This window comes from Rattus rattus, chromosome 3 (assembly GCF_011064425.1).
Source record: "Rattus rattus isolate New Zealand chromosome 3, Rrattus_CSIRO_v1, whole genome shotgun sequence".
NCBI lineage: Eukaryota > Metazoa > Chordata > Mammalia > Rodentia > Muridae > Rattus > Rattus rattus.
In genome coordinates, this window is record NC_046156.1 from 222391337 (window position 1) to 222405243 (window position 13907).

Below are 13907 nucleotides of genomic sequence, written 5' to 3' on the forward strand. Positions count from 1 at the left end.
GGTTTCCCTGTTGTGTTATGCAAATCATGATTAATTGTAAAGTATCATTTTCTTGCTACTTCTTTCACAATGAAACATCACCACCTCTGTGATTAATCATATTGCTCATACACTTTTCAGAAATATTTGGTAATAGTATAATAGTATAATATTCATTAGCTTTGATGATGAAAATATGGGCCTTCTGTCAACATTTTCAAAAATCGAGTATATTAAAATATCATATTTTTAAAGCTTTAGAAAGTTTCCAATAAAGAGATTAAAGCAGAATAGAATTTTAAAGAGAAAGAAATTTAGAACTGATCTGAAATGGAGATTTCTCCCCAATTGAAGGACACTTGTTTAATGAAAGGCCGTGCTGAGAATTAGACCCCATCTGAGAGCTACTGTTTGGAGAATCAGAATAACAGGTCCTATGTTCAGCAAGTCCTGAAGTGATCATGGTAAAAACTTCAGAAGCCTTAAGTTGATGTGTCATTATCTACTGATGATCTTTCTAGAGATTTAAGTGGTCAAGGAAGGCTACAGTGTGCTAAGTTGAAAGCTTATGAATGAAAAAGTTACACATTCATGACTCTCAACACAGAAAAAAGAGCACAAAATCATGATGTAAGTCTATATGCAACAGTTAGACTATTTAGAGCAAAAAACCTGAAACAAAGCTTGTGGTGAGCTGCTAGGTTACTGATATCTGGCCAATTAGAGTTTGAGAAATCAGACTGGTACCTGGGATGTGATCACAGTCCGTTACAGGGGAAGCCATAGTGGTTACATCACTTGTCAGAAGAAACAACAGAATTAGTATAAGGCACTTTCACAACAGTCAATCTCTACTCAAAACCCACATTTAATGTTCAATCCACAGATGGTACAAACATTCTTTATGAACATCTAAGAGTATCTAATGGTTACAGAGAAAAAGACTCTTTAGGGTTTTAACCAAATACTAGTAGCAAGTACAGACAAGTTCAATGCTACTGACAATCTTACTCGTGCCCTCTATTGGCAAGACAAACCTGATTCACCAATCATCTCAAAGAAGGAAGTGAAAAATGCTTACTTAACAGTGATATACCCATAAATAGGCCCACAGTATGTAAAATATATTAAGAGGAAAGAAAATATATCCACATCCAAGACATTGGGTATCATATAAGTATAATGCAAAAATAAATCCTGAGAAAATACGAGACACAAGATTTAGTAGTTCAGGCAAAGAATGTAAATGTGTTTAAAATGACAAAGAAAGATAAATTTGACAAACAAAACCAATGTTATAAGATAAAACATTAAAAGAATTAAATACAAACAATAAAACTCAAAAAGCTGTAGTTGAAATGACCATAACAAGTGACCCACTGGCACAGTTAATGGAGACAAACCAACCAAGATGATAGAGTCAAAAATAGCATCAGTATCGAGCACAGGGATTTAAAGATGAGAAGTATGAAGCACTCTTGTGTTAGCATAGCCATTTCTGCACCATGGTAACGAAGCAACCTAAAGAAAATTTAGTTTTTGCTTAGTCTCAGATGTTTATTACCAAAGAGCAGACAGAGAAATTTTTTACATCAAGGTGGCCTGCAAGTAGTGGCTTTCTGCTTTCCCCAAATTCCCTTTTACTTATGGAAGATTGCCAACTCTTAGGATTGTGCTTCAATCAAATGAGATAGGGCTGTAGCTCTCTATTAGTTATCTTTTTGACCAGCCCTTATAGACATATCCAGAAGTCTACCAGGCTATCTCTATATGGTTCAAAATGCATTCAGAGTAGAAATAAAACTGATTATCACAACTCTAAAAATGAAAATATAAGCCTAGCCTTTAACAGCTAAGCCATCTCCATTAGAAGAGGGAATAAAATAGTCATGATAAGAGGAAGCTGGAGGGGGGACTTCGTTGCACAGAGAATGGAGAGAAGAATGGGAAGGGAGGGTGCTCGGGATCAGGTGTGGTGAAAGATTGGAGGGAGGGCCAGGGAACCAGGAAAATGAATGGAAGTCGGACGCAACTGAAGAGGGCTGGGGTGGGTGGGATGCTCCTCTAGGACATGCCAAAGACCTGGGATGGGGAGGATCCAAGGAATTGATGAGGGTGATTTTACATAAGATGACTTTCAGTGGGGATATGGAACCTCAAGAGGCCACCTCCTCTAGCCAGGCAGGACCCCCAATGAACCCACAAAACATTCGACCCAAAATATTTTCTGTCTAAAAGAAATGCAGAGACAAAGATGGAGCAGAGATTAAGAAAATGGTCAACCAATAACTGGCCCAATTTGAAACGCAACCCATTGCCAACCACCAATCCCTGACACTGTTAATAATACTGCTATGCTTACAGACAGGAATCTAGCATGACTGTCCTCTGAGAGGCTCCACCCAGCAGCTGACTTAAATAGGTATAGACACCCACAGCCAAACATGGAATCGAACTCAGGTTGTCTTACGGAAAAATTGGGGGAAGGATTGAGGGCCCCAGAGGGGATAGGAACTCTATAGGAAGACCAACAAAGTCAACTAACCAGGATCCTTGGGGGATCTCAAAGACTGAACCACCAATCAAAGAGCATACACAGGCTTGATGTATCCTTACATATCAACATATGTAGGAGATATGAAGACATGTATTCATGTGGGTCCACCAACAACTGGAGCAGGGGCTGTCTCTAAAGCTGTTGCCTGTCTACAGTATCTGTTCCACTACCTGGGCTGTCTTGTGTGACCTCAATGGAAGATGATCCGCTTAGCACTGCAGAGACTTGATGTGCCAGGGTGGGAGGATACTGAGGGAGGGAGGACTCCACTTTCTCAGAGGAGAAGAAAAGGCAGAGGAACTGTGTGTGTAGTGGGTCACTGGGAGCAGGGTCATGACAGGCAGGTAGAGTGAATTAATAAATAAATAAAAAATTAAAGTGAAAATGAACTAAGCAAAACAAATAAAAATTTTAAACCAAGGATAAATATTAATGAAAATTATTATGCAGCATGGAAGAACAGCGAATTAAATCTCATTTATGAAAATACTATATAAGACACCTCTACTAGTGTACTAAAGATAAATATGGAACTTTCACAGATGTAAAGAAGGAAACAACTAGACATGACTGACTGTTGCACACATGAATCACAGCTACCATGACTGCATGCACAAGATCTCTACAGGACCATGCCTTTCAAAATATTAGCATGATGGAGAACAGGCTCATGAAATCTCATGCCCAGCCAGTGAGGTATTGGGGATTAATGGATGCCTCTGAATAAAGAATCAGTTTATTCAGGGATGAAGAATCTGAGAATCTATCTGCCTATCCTCCAGTAAAAAGTTCCCTATGCCCATTCACAGTCAAGAAGATAAATGAATAAACCTATACGAAATTCTCATGGAAATGTAGTGGCTGTGTAAGACAGGATAAGGAGGAACTAGTACTAGATTCGATCCATATTGCATGCATGTATGTATGTATATAACAAACATCATCAAAGGATAATAAAGGAAAACAGCATCAAAGGATAATAAAGAGCCTTGAAAACTTAAATAAGTGTTAATAAACAAAAGAAACAAGATCAAGCAAATGAAAAATAAACTGATTTATCTCAGAAGTATAAGTGTAATTTTATTATTTCATATTACCCAATATTAATTTAAAAGTAATAATAATGGTAATGATAATGAATATGTTTCTTCTTAGTTGTAGAACATTAACTGATCTTTGTACATGTATATGAATTTAAAACTTTTATTTAACAAATTATCAAAATTTCTTTAATGTGTTAAATATCTCTAACAAATAACTAAATATATGTTCAAGTATTTTTAAAATTAATTTTTAGAATGGAAAGGACAAGGTATTTTCCTGTCCTATACTGCCATTCCTCATCAGTGCCCTGAAGGAAAAGCTGGTGATGATTAACTTGATCATAAGACTCATGTGTGAGAGCTGCATTTCCTGTGATCACTGGAAAATATCAACAGAATACAAGTACAAGTTCAATTTCAATACAAGAGGATTTTCAGCACTAGAGCTAGAATACAATTATTCCCTTATATTTTTGGCTGTGAGCTTAGCCTTTAATGGCTAAGCCATCTAAGTAACCAGTAAAAAAGAATAAAATTATTCTCTTATATTTATATGACAACTAGGTGATTTTCAAATAGCATAATAATGTTAATAACAATACTGACTTCCTAGAAAATTCAAAATAGAAAATTCAATTATAACAATTATCTGGGGGTTGGGGATTTAGCTCAGTGGTAGAGCGCTTGCCTAACAAGCACAAGGCCATGGGTTCGGGCCCCAGCTCCGGAAAAAAAAAAAAAAAAAAAAAAAAAAAAGAAAAACAAAAACAATTATCTGGGTTGACTAAAATGTAAAAACAAATGGTAACAATGTCTATTGATGATTTTGAAAACGTCATTTTTGCTGAAACAATGACTTAAGATTTAGAAGATAAGAAAAACAAATAACCAAACTAGGTGCCATCTTAATTTAGAGACATTTGGCCAAAAAAGACACATGCTGTAGGCTTGAGGATCTGACTTTGATCCCATATCTACACGGTTAGAGAAATAATTACTTTAAGTCCTACTCTGACCCTCGAATCTACACCACGGCACGAACCGTGTGCATGCATGCATGTGTACATACAACAAATACATAAGCTAGAGCAAAATAGAAAAAAAATTAAGAAGTACGACTGCTTGATTCACTTGTTACTTAGGTTGTTTGTTTGCTGGAAGCTCCATGTGTTAACAACATCAGAAGAGGATGCCCATGAGCCCACCATATTTCACAATTGTCATTTCGATAATATTGTGAACCACCAGGGGCCTGGATTGAGATTAGTGTTTAGATTTTGCCACCCAAATTCAAATGCAGATTCCAAATCTGAAAGTGTAGGATTGGTTCTGATGCTAAAGTCCTCTTTCCCAATTAGCTTACAGTGACCAGTGACTGAGGTGGGGGGGGACACTTAAAGTTGGGAGGAGGAGGAGGAGGAGGAGGAGGAGGAGGAGGAGGAGGAGGAGGAGGAGGAGGAGGAGGAGGAGGAGGAGGAGGAGGAGGAGGACGAGGAGGACGAGGAGGACGAGGAGGACGAGGAGGACGAGGAGGACGAGGAGGACGAGGAGGACGAGGAGGACGAGGAGGAGGAGGAGGAGGAGGAGGAGTACGAGGAGGAGAACGAGGACGAGGATGAGGACAAGGACGAGGATGAGGAGAATGAGTTGAATTAGGAGAAGGAGCAGGAGGAGGAGGAGGAGGAGGAGAATGAGGAGGAGGAGGACGAGGACAAGGAGGACGAGGATGAGGACCAGGACGAGGACCAGGACGAACACCAGGACGAGGACAAAGAGGAGGAGGAGGAGAAAAAAAAAAAAAACAAAAAAACTCAGGCCTCTTGGAAACAGCTCAGTCATGCAGCTACAACACTTGTTAATGGAATTATTTTCCAAGCAGTTAGAATCAAATACTCCCAAAATATTACATGCACATACACAAGGAAGAAATGTAAGGTACTTGACTAGAGCAGGACCAAGCAGGAAGTTCTCTTGGGATGCTCAGCCTTGGAAACTTAAGAAATAGCATGTTACTTATAAAGCATGACTTACTGATAAATCACTATGTTGGGGATCAGTAAGTATAGCAACTATACCCGGTCAGGGTAAATATTCTGTAGCCTCATGAGTATACGACTTTCTTCCATTTTTGTTCCAAATGTCTTCCTTCGGCAACACGAGTTTATAAAGGTCAAAACCTAAGGAATGTGTTTTACAGAATAAAACGTAGATGCTAGAATACAGCAAATACAGAGGCGAATGCCAGCAGCAAACCACTGAACTGAGAACGGGACCCCCGTTGAAGATATCAGAGAAAAGAACTGGAAGAGCTTGAAGGGGCTTGAGACCCCATATGTACAACAATGCCAAGCAACCAGAGCTTCCAGGGACTAAGCCACTACCTAAAGACTATACATGGACTGACCCTGGACTCTGACCTCATAGGTAGCAATGAATATCCTAGTAAGAGCACCAGTGGAAGGGAAGCCCTGGGTCCTGCTAAGACTGAACCCCCAGTGAACTAGACTGTCGGGGAGGGCGGCAATGGGGGGAGGGTTGGGAGGAACACCCATAAGGAAGGGGGGGAGGAAGGGGATGTTTGCCGGAAACAGGAAAGGCAATAACACTCGAAATGTACATAAGAAATACTCAAGTTAATAATAAAAAAAAAAAAAAAGTAGATGCTGCTGAACAATGATAGAAGAAGGAAACACTGACTGGTGACATTACCTTTTATAACTTAGAAAACTCTATTACATTTCGTTGAGCTATAACATTTATAGACTTGCCAACTGCAACTAAGAAAGTCAGTATCTGCCATAAAAAGACAGCACCGATGCTCACAGAATCATGCATAAGATCCTTACTACAGTGCCTGCACACATTATAGAGTGTTAAACGATAGAGGTGTTTTACAGTCATTTCTACTAATTTTTACATCACTTGTCAATATTCTGGAAAATCTGTCTTTGACTTACTCTTTTGAAAATGTATTGTATTTTAGGTATATGTAAGTTTGTTTGAATGTGTGTATATGTCTGCTACATGCAAGAGAATGACTACAGTGGCTGAAGGTAGTAAAACAGGAATAACAGGTGAGATATGTGTTTTGGTATTCCAACCCAGATCCCACACAAGAGCAGCAAGTGACCTCACCACTGAGCATCTCTTCAGACCTTTCATTGATCTCAATGTACATGTACACTTAAAGCACTTGGCATGATATCCTGAAACACATGACGAAGCAGGTTAAGCTATGCATCTTTCGCTTCATGTACTTTTTTAACCATTGTATATGTACTTTTGGAATAAGAGTACTCGTAACCTATTTACTACATGCCTCAAGTATATACTAGTTTAATGATACTCTTTATTCTATGGATTGGACCCTACACTTACTTTGTAAATAGCCTCAATATTGTACTCTCTGACTTCTATTTCCCCCACTTAAGCTCTTTGTCTCTAGTTGTTCAACACTGTTTGGAGGGACCAGTCCTGTCATTCAGATCATGTGGGTATTTGTCCCTGTGTCTGGTTTATTTCTGTTATCCTAATATGAATCATGTTGCTCTGTTGTCACAATCTTTGCCCTTCCTATTGCCCATCTTAGATGATTTTCCATTGAATAACACAGCTTCTTTGTACATCCCACACTCAGTGACTATTCGGTTTTTCTCTATGTCCTAAGTATTAGGCACAGTGTTCTGGTGAATAGCATGCCTATGAAGAACTTTGTCACATAGTACTTCTGACATCCATGCACCACCTTACAGACATAGAAAACTGTGTATTCTTCTCTATATTTGTTTCCTGTCATTTATAATGAAAATAATAATAATAATAATAATAATCTCATATCAATGGATATCTCATTTTTATGTACATTTCCCTGGAGATCCTAGGCTTTTGTATAACTATTGTGTAGATCGCTTTGCCTGGTTTAATGTTTTCTTTGAAAAATAATGTCTATTCAGTATCCTTATTTTTTATAAACATAGAACTATTATGAAATCATAGAAGGCCCAATTTATTTCATCCTGAAGATGCATTTCTTTTTCTAAAGAATCTTTAAAGCAATTCTCCAACTTTAGCAGAACTATTTACTTATTTAGGAATTCTACAAGAATATAATTATGCTTGACAGATAAAGATATGCAATGTTGAAAATGGTCATTACTGAAAGTAAGTGCAAGTAAGAAGGCTGAACTTAAGAAGCATAGCGGCGCAGAAGGTAAATTTTCATGATGAGTCTTCAACACGAATAAAGGGCTTTATTACATCATTTCTTGCTCAGTTTGTGCGGCACTGAAACTCACATCCTTTCGCATTAGTTACATTGCTTTCAACCCAACACCCATTTGTCTCCAGAACACTGAAATTGCAGTAAATCTTCTTACCTGGATTAAAAATAATAAAAATTTCATATTAAGTGAAAATCATCTTTGAAGCCCTGTCTCTTTTCATAGCTGCTTTCTTAATGCCCTGTGATTTCAGAACCCAGGCAACTGTTAGTCTCTTCCTCACTCACAAACTGTTTTTCGTTTGAATTATCTGTCAGAGCTTTGAGACTTCCGGATATCTCAATGTTCTATTTAAGTGCCTTCAAATATGTTTGATCTCCTCCCACATGCTCCGATATAGATTTTCCCCTTTGAATATTTTCCTATCACACCATTAAGAAATTCTGTGATCTTCATACTCTTAATTATTTGAAAACCTATATAAATTATTAATAATTAGGCCCTGATATTTTTCTGTTCATCAGAACATCAATTCCTTTTATGACTGCAGCTAGTCTCTGTTAGCCACATTCATACTACTACCTGCACATCTCTTATTTCTTAGTGGCATTTCTGTCTATAGTTTAGTAGCATCTTATATTTTCATGCATTCTTGCTTATGTAGGTACTGGAACATGAAATCCTCTTTCTGTTAATTAGTTTGGTTGATTGGTTAGGGGTTTTTTTTGTTTCCTTGTTTGGTTGCTTGTTTGTTTTTCTTCTTTGTATATTTGCTCATACTTGCTGATCATGTACAATGTAAATTTTGTTCAATCTATCCCCAGAATATACACTCGAATTGACAAATAGTGGGGCAATTTATAATGTAAGTAAGCTATACTTCAATGTCTTAGTAGTCACAGTTTGTTATCATCTGAGAAAGAAAACCCAGCAGGCTCACTAGTAAGCTTTAGAAGTACTTGAATAGTGGTAGAAGCCTAGGAATGAGCTCTTACCTAAGGGAGCAGACCATTGAGACACATCTTTGAAAGATAGACCTGGTTTTAGTTCTCTCTTTTTGTCTGCTTTTTCTGCAGCATGAGGATTCCGGTTACTAACCTCTGATAACATTTGCCAAAATAGATTCTTTCTTTGTTGAAGTTGTTAATGGCGATTGTTAATGGTGACTTTCTCCTGTCATTGTTTTAAAGGAAATTCAGTGGTAATATCTGATATATCAGCTTCTATTACCTATAGCACAGTGGAACTAAAATGTTCAGACTTGTCACAGAAAAAGAAACATATTGATGAAGTTATTCACTTCCAAGATATTAGAGACAAATTGTCAAATCCATAATGGTCAACAGAAGAACAGGTTTTGTTTGTTTTTTTGTTTGTTTTTTTGTTTGTTTGTTTTTGCCCAGAGATGAGGGGTCAAAAGTGATTTAAAGGACAATGTTTACAGCTCAAACACTGGCTATTCTGTTTGGCTAAGTGGAAATGGTTACATTATCTTATTAACCAAATGTTTTATAGAATGTCACTTAATCTGTATGATCCCCGGTCTTCCCATATAGCATAAGAATATGAGAATGGCTTTCATACAAGTTGCATCAAGACTCAAGAATTACAGCAATAAAACACATAGAACCATTGTTTCCCATTGGAAATGGCTAAAAATGCAAATTATCCAAAGATGGAGTTTTAGCAAAACCATCATGTTGTAAATTTTGCCTTTTTAAACTCCTATGTTCTTTTTCATCTTGTTTAGAGTATAACAATACAATTAACCACATTTCAGAACCTCACTGTGCAGCACACACACCTTTAATCACAGCATTAGGAAGGCAGAGGCAAGCGGATGTCTTGAATTCTAAGCCACCTGGTTTCAGGCTAACCTGGGCTACTTAAAAAGACACTGTCCAAAATAAAATAATCTAATATACAATACAATACAGTACAATACAATACATACAATACCACACAACAAAACACAATACAATACAGGAGTTACTTTCTCAGGAACTCTAATGCTTAGTTGGGTTCGGAAGGAGTATGTGGAACTATTGGATAACAATGTTTCCCAGTGTCTTCACTGATTATCTAGTAAGTTTTGTAAACATCTCACATGCACATGATTTTCTTTCTTCTCCTTTCCTACATCTCAGCCTCTTGGTATTCTGAATATTCAGTTGTTTTGACTTTCTTACTCCTTTGGTTTGGTTTATAATATCATTGAGTGTTTTCTTATTTCTGCGTTTGGCTTTATTTTGAGCTCTGGGAAGTCAGTGGCCTTGCTTTCACTGTTTTGATTTCCAGGCCCACTGCATTCTAAATATGTAGTGATTATCGTCTGATATTTTTCTAGTAAATTGAATTATTGTTTCTTTAAGCTGCAGTGTATATTTTAGGGTTGTTGGGTTTTTATTCCACTATGTGTGAAAGAAAATTCCCTTGAGTAGCGAAGGAGAAAATTAGTTTAGAAGAAACACAAAGTAATTAACATAGGATATAAAGTAAGCAATAAAGTTAGTGAAAATATACCAAACATAATGAAATTAAAATGCTATTAAAGGAAATATTGAAATAATAAGAACCAAAAGTGGTAAACTAAAACAGCAATTTATTAAATTTCATATCATTAGTATCTTAAAATAATACCGTTCCAGGCAATTATACAAATTCCACTGTGTACGGCTTCTCTAAAAAAAGGAGGGCACTGAGACATAGCCTTGAGAAATGACTTCGAAGTTGCCAGAGGAAAAAAGACAGAAAATATAGATAGAAACAACAAAGCATCTCTCATTTTTGTTGACTGGTTCCATTTTTTTTTAAATAAAATCCATTTTTAGGTCTCTGTGTCTGCAAAATGCTCCAATGCTGAAATGACTATCTGAACTATGGAACAAGTCTCTTCTATTCCACAGCCTTCTTTCTGAAGTAATTTTCATTTTCAAGCCTACGTAATTGTACGATTTTGACAGTATAGGCCATTTTTGTCTTTTAATTAATAAAAAAGATAAAGATTTTTTTTAGAGTCTATAGCAGAGGGTCCACAATCGAGAGACACACAATTTACAACTTGTCTAATGAAAATATGCACACACATTTGACCATTCAGTTTATAGTGTTTTGTTCATGTGTTGTTCATGTTTCCCTTTGGAGTGAAATGTGTATCAACATATGTGCAGATCTCCATGTGCTTTTATGTGTTTATGGAGCTAAAACTCTGTTGAGGAGGTTTGACAATAGCCGAATGCTGATCAAAAATGCCAAGTAGGGTTGTAGAAATACTGGAGGGAAAAGTTAGCAATATTTTCCCATACAATATTGGAGAGCTATATCTTTAGGTTCTGGGTTTTAAAGTATCATATTAGAAAAAGCTGCATTTCAATAAGTTTTGTTTAATTTGAACAGGATATACACTGAATAATATGTTTAATATAGGTAAAAGGACACAATTAACTACAACAAAAGAGGGTCATTTAATACAAGGACATGACAATCGTGCCAGTGGTGATGAAATTACAGAAATTGGTAAATGACACTGTCTCTTCAGAGTTTTCAGTTCTTGGACCTTAGCTGATGCCCACACCTGTAGACTTCCATCATACAAGTCTCTCATTTTAGGTTATCAAGTTAAAGGAAGTTGTTAGGTTTGAGTTAAGGGATAACCACAGCACATTTCCCTATGATCCTGTGTATAGCAACAGGCATCCTAACAGGGAAATTTCACTATATTTGTGATGAGTTCCCTGGATGTTTCAGCCCTCAAGAAATGCTAAAACACTGAGGTTAGCAGCCCTCAATCTGTTCCTGGCAACTTCTATAGTAGATTTTGAGCTCCTTAATGTTATAAGGAAAGGCAAATAGCCTATCTAAATTTGTAAGGCAAACTCCTCAAAAGCCCTGACTGGGGGAAAATGGCAAGAATTTAAAGAATGCAGCAGACATCAAAGGCTATGGAATAAGCCCCTGCCCATTAGTGAAGGCACCTAAGGTAACTTTTATCCACATCTACTTTCCAATCTCCTCCCTAAATTCTTTAAAGAGATCATAAAGAATGGTGTTTGACTGTGTCCTCTACATATGAATCATAGCAGTGACTAGCTAAAGTGGGCATGAGGGTAATACTTATTTATCTCTGACTATCTCAACTAGCATGCACTTTACACCAATGACAAGTTAATATAAGAAGAAACATATTGAGGGGCTGGAACCTTTCAGTTTCTGTCTGTGCCCTGAACTGAAACTGTCCCATAGCTCTCAGTACCCAAATACCTTGGGGGAGAAAGCTGGACTCTCAGAAGTGCAGACAATCCTGAGAACTCAAAAGAGACAACTACTTCTGCTCACATTCTTGGCCCAAGGAAAGCACTGCTTAGTGCTTTCTATGTCCTCTGGGCACAGGAACCTAGGAGCAGTCAGTGGCAAGACCCTTCCAGTTTTTGCCTGACCTGAGAGCCAAAAGCCAGTCACCAGGAGCACCTACACACCTAAGATCAACTCTTCTGCTCCAAGTAGCCTGCGGGGAGGCTTCAGGTCACACAAACCAAGGAACAGCTTTCTGTTCCCAGATCCAGCTGAAAGAAAAACAAGTATACAGGAGTACTGACACAGACTTACAGAAGTGTCAAGCCACTGTCAGAGACAGCCAAGACAAGCTAACACCAGAGACAACCTGATGGTACAAGGCAAGCTCAGGAAACTAAGCAACGGAAAGCAAGACTACTTGGCATCATCAGAACCCACTTCTCCTACCAAAGCAAATACGGGATATCCAAACTGAAAGGTAGAAGTTTTAAGGTTGCCTCCCTAGACAAAATTTAGAGCAGAAGAATTACACCAGCCGGTTCGGCAACTCTCTCCCAGGAACTAGCTGACCACAAAGTTAGATTAAAATCTTAAAGAACAATCTTGAGAAACAGGGAGTTTCTCCTTGTGATTTTTCACTGGTATTCTCTACATTTTCCAGGTGGTGCTTTTTGCGGTTTCTTCTTTAAATACCCCTTCTCCCAGCTACTCATGGTCGAACTCCTCTGCCCCTGCATGGGATATGAGTCTCGACCCCAGTGCACTGGTTCCAATCAATAAACCTCATGTTTATTACAGCAAGGATGGTTTCACGTGAGTTCTTGGGGGGTCGTGTCATCCCGAGACTTGAGTGAGGGTCTCCCCTCTTTGAGGGTCTTTTGAAACACACTGAAAAAATAAAGATTTGGATTTAAAAATCACATCTCATAATGAGGATAGAGGGCTTTAAGAAGGACATAAATAACTCCTTTAAAGAAATACAGGACAACACAGATAAACAAGCCCTTAAAGAGGAAACACAAAAATTCCTTAAAGAATTATGGGAAAACAAAACCAAAGAGGTAAAGAAATTGAACACCATCCAGGATCTAAAATGGAAATAGAAACAATAAAGAAAGAACAAAGGGAGACAGCCCTGGAGATAGAAAACCTAAGGAAGAGATCAGGAGTCATAGACACAGCATCACAAACACAATACAAGAGATAGAAAAGAGAATCTCAGAGGCAGAAGATAATCATAGAAAACATGACAAAATCGTCAAAGATAACATAAAACGCAAAAAGGTCCTAACCAAAAATATCCAGGACATAATGAGAAAATCAAACCTAAGGATACTAGGTCTAGAAGAAAGTAAAGACTCCCAACTTAAAGGGCCAGTAAATATCTTTAAAACAAATTAAGAAGAAAACTTGCCTAACCTAAAGAAAGAGATGCCCACAAACATACAAGAAGCCTACAGAGGTCCGAATTGATTGGAGTAGAAAAGAAATTTCTCCTGTCACATAATAATCAAAATACCAAAGGCACAAAACAAGGAAAGAATATTAAAAACAGTAAGGGAAAAAGGTCAAATAACATATAAAGGCAGGCCTATCAGAATTACACCAGAATTCTCACCAGAGACTATAAAAGCCAGAAGATCCTGGACAGATGTCATACAGATCCTAAGAGAACACAAATACCAGCCCATGATACTAGATCCAGCAAAACTTTCAATTAGCATAGAGGGAAAAACCAAGATATTCCATGACAAAACCAATTACACAATATCTTTCTACAAATCCAGCCCTACAAAGGATAATAGATGGGAAACT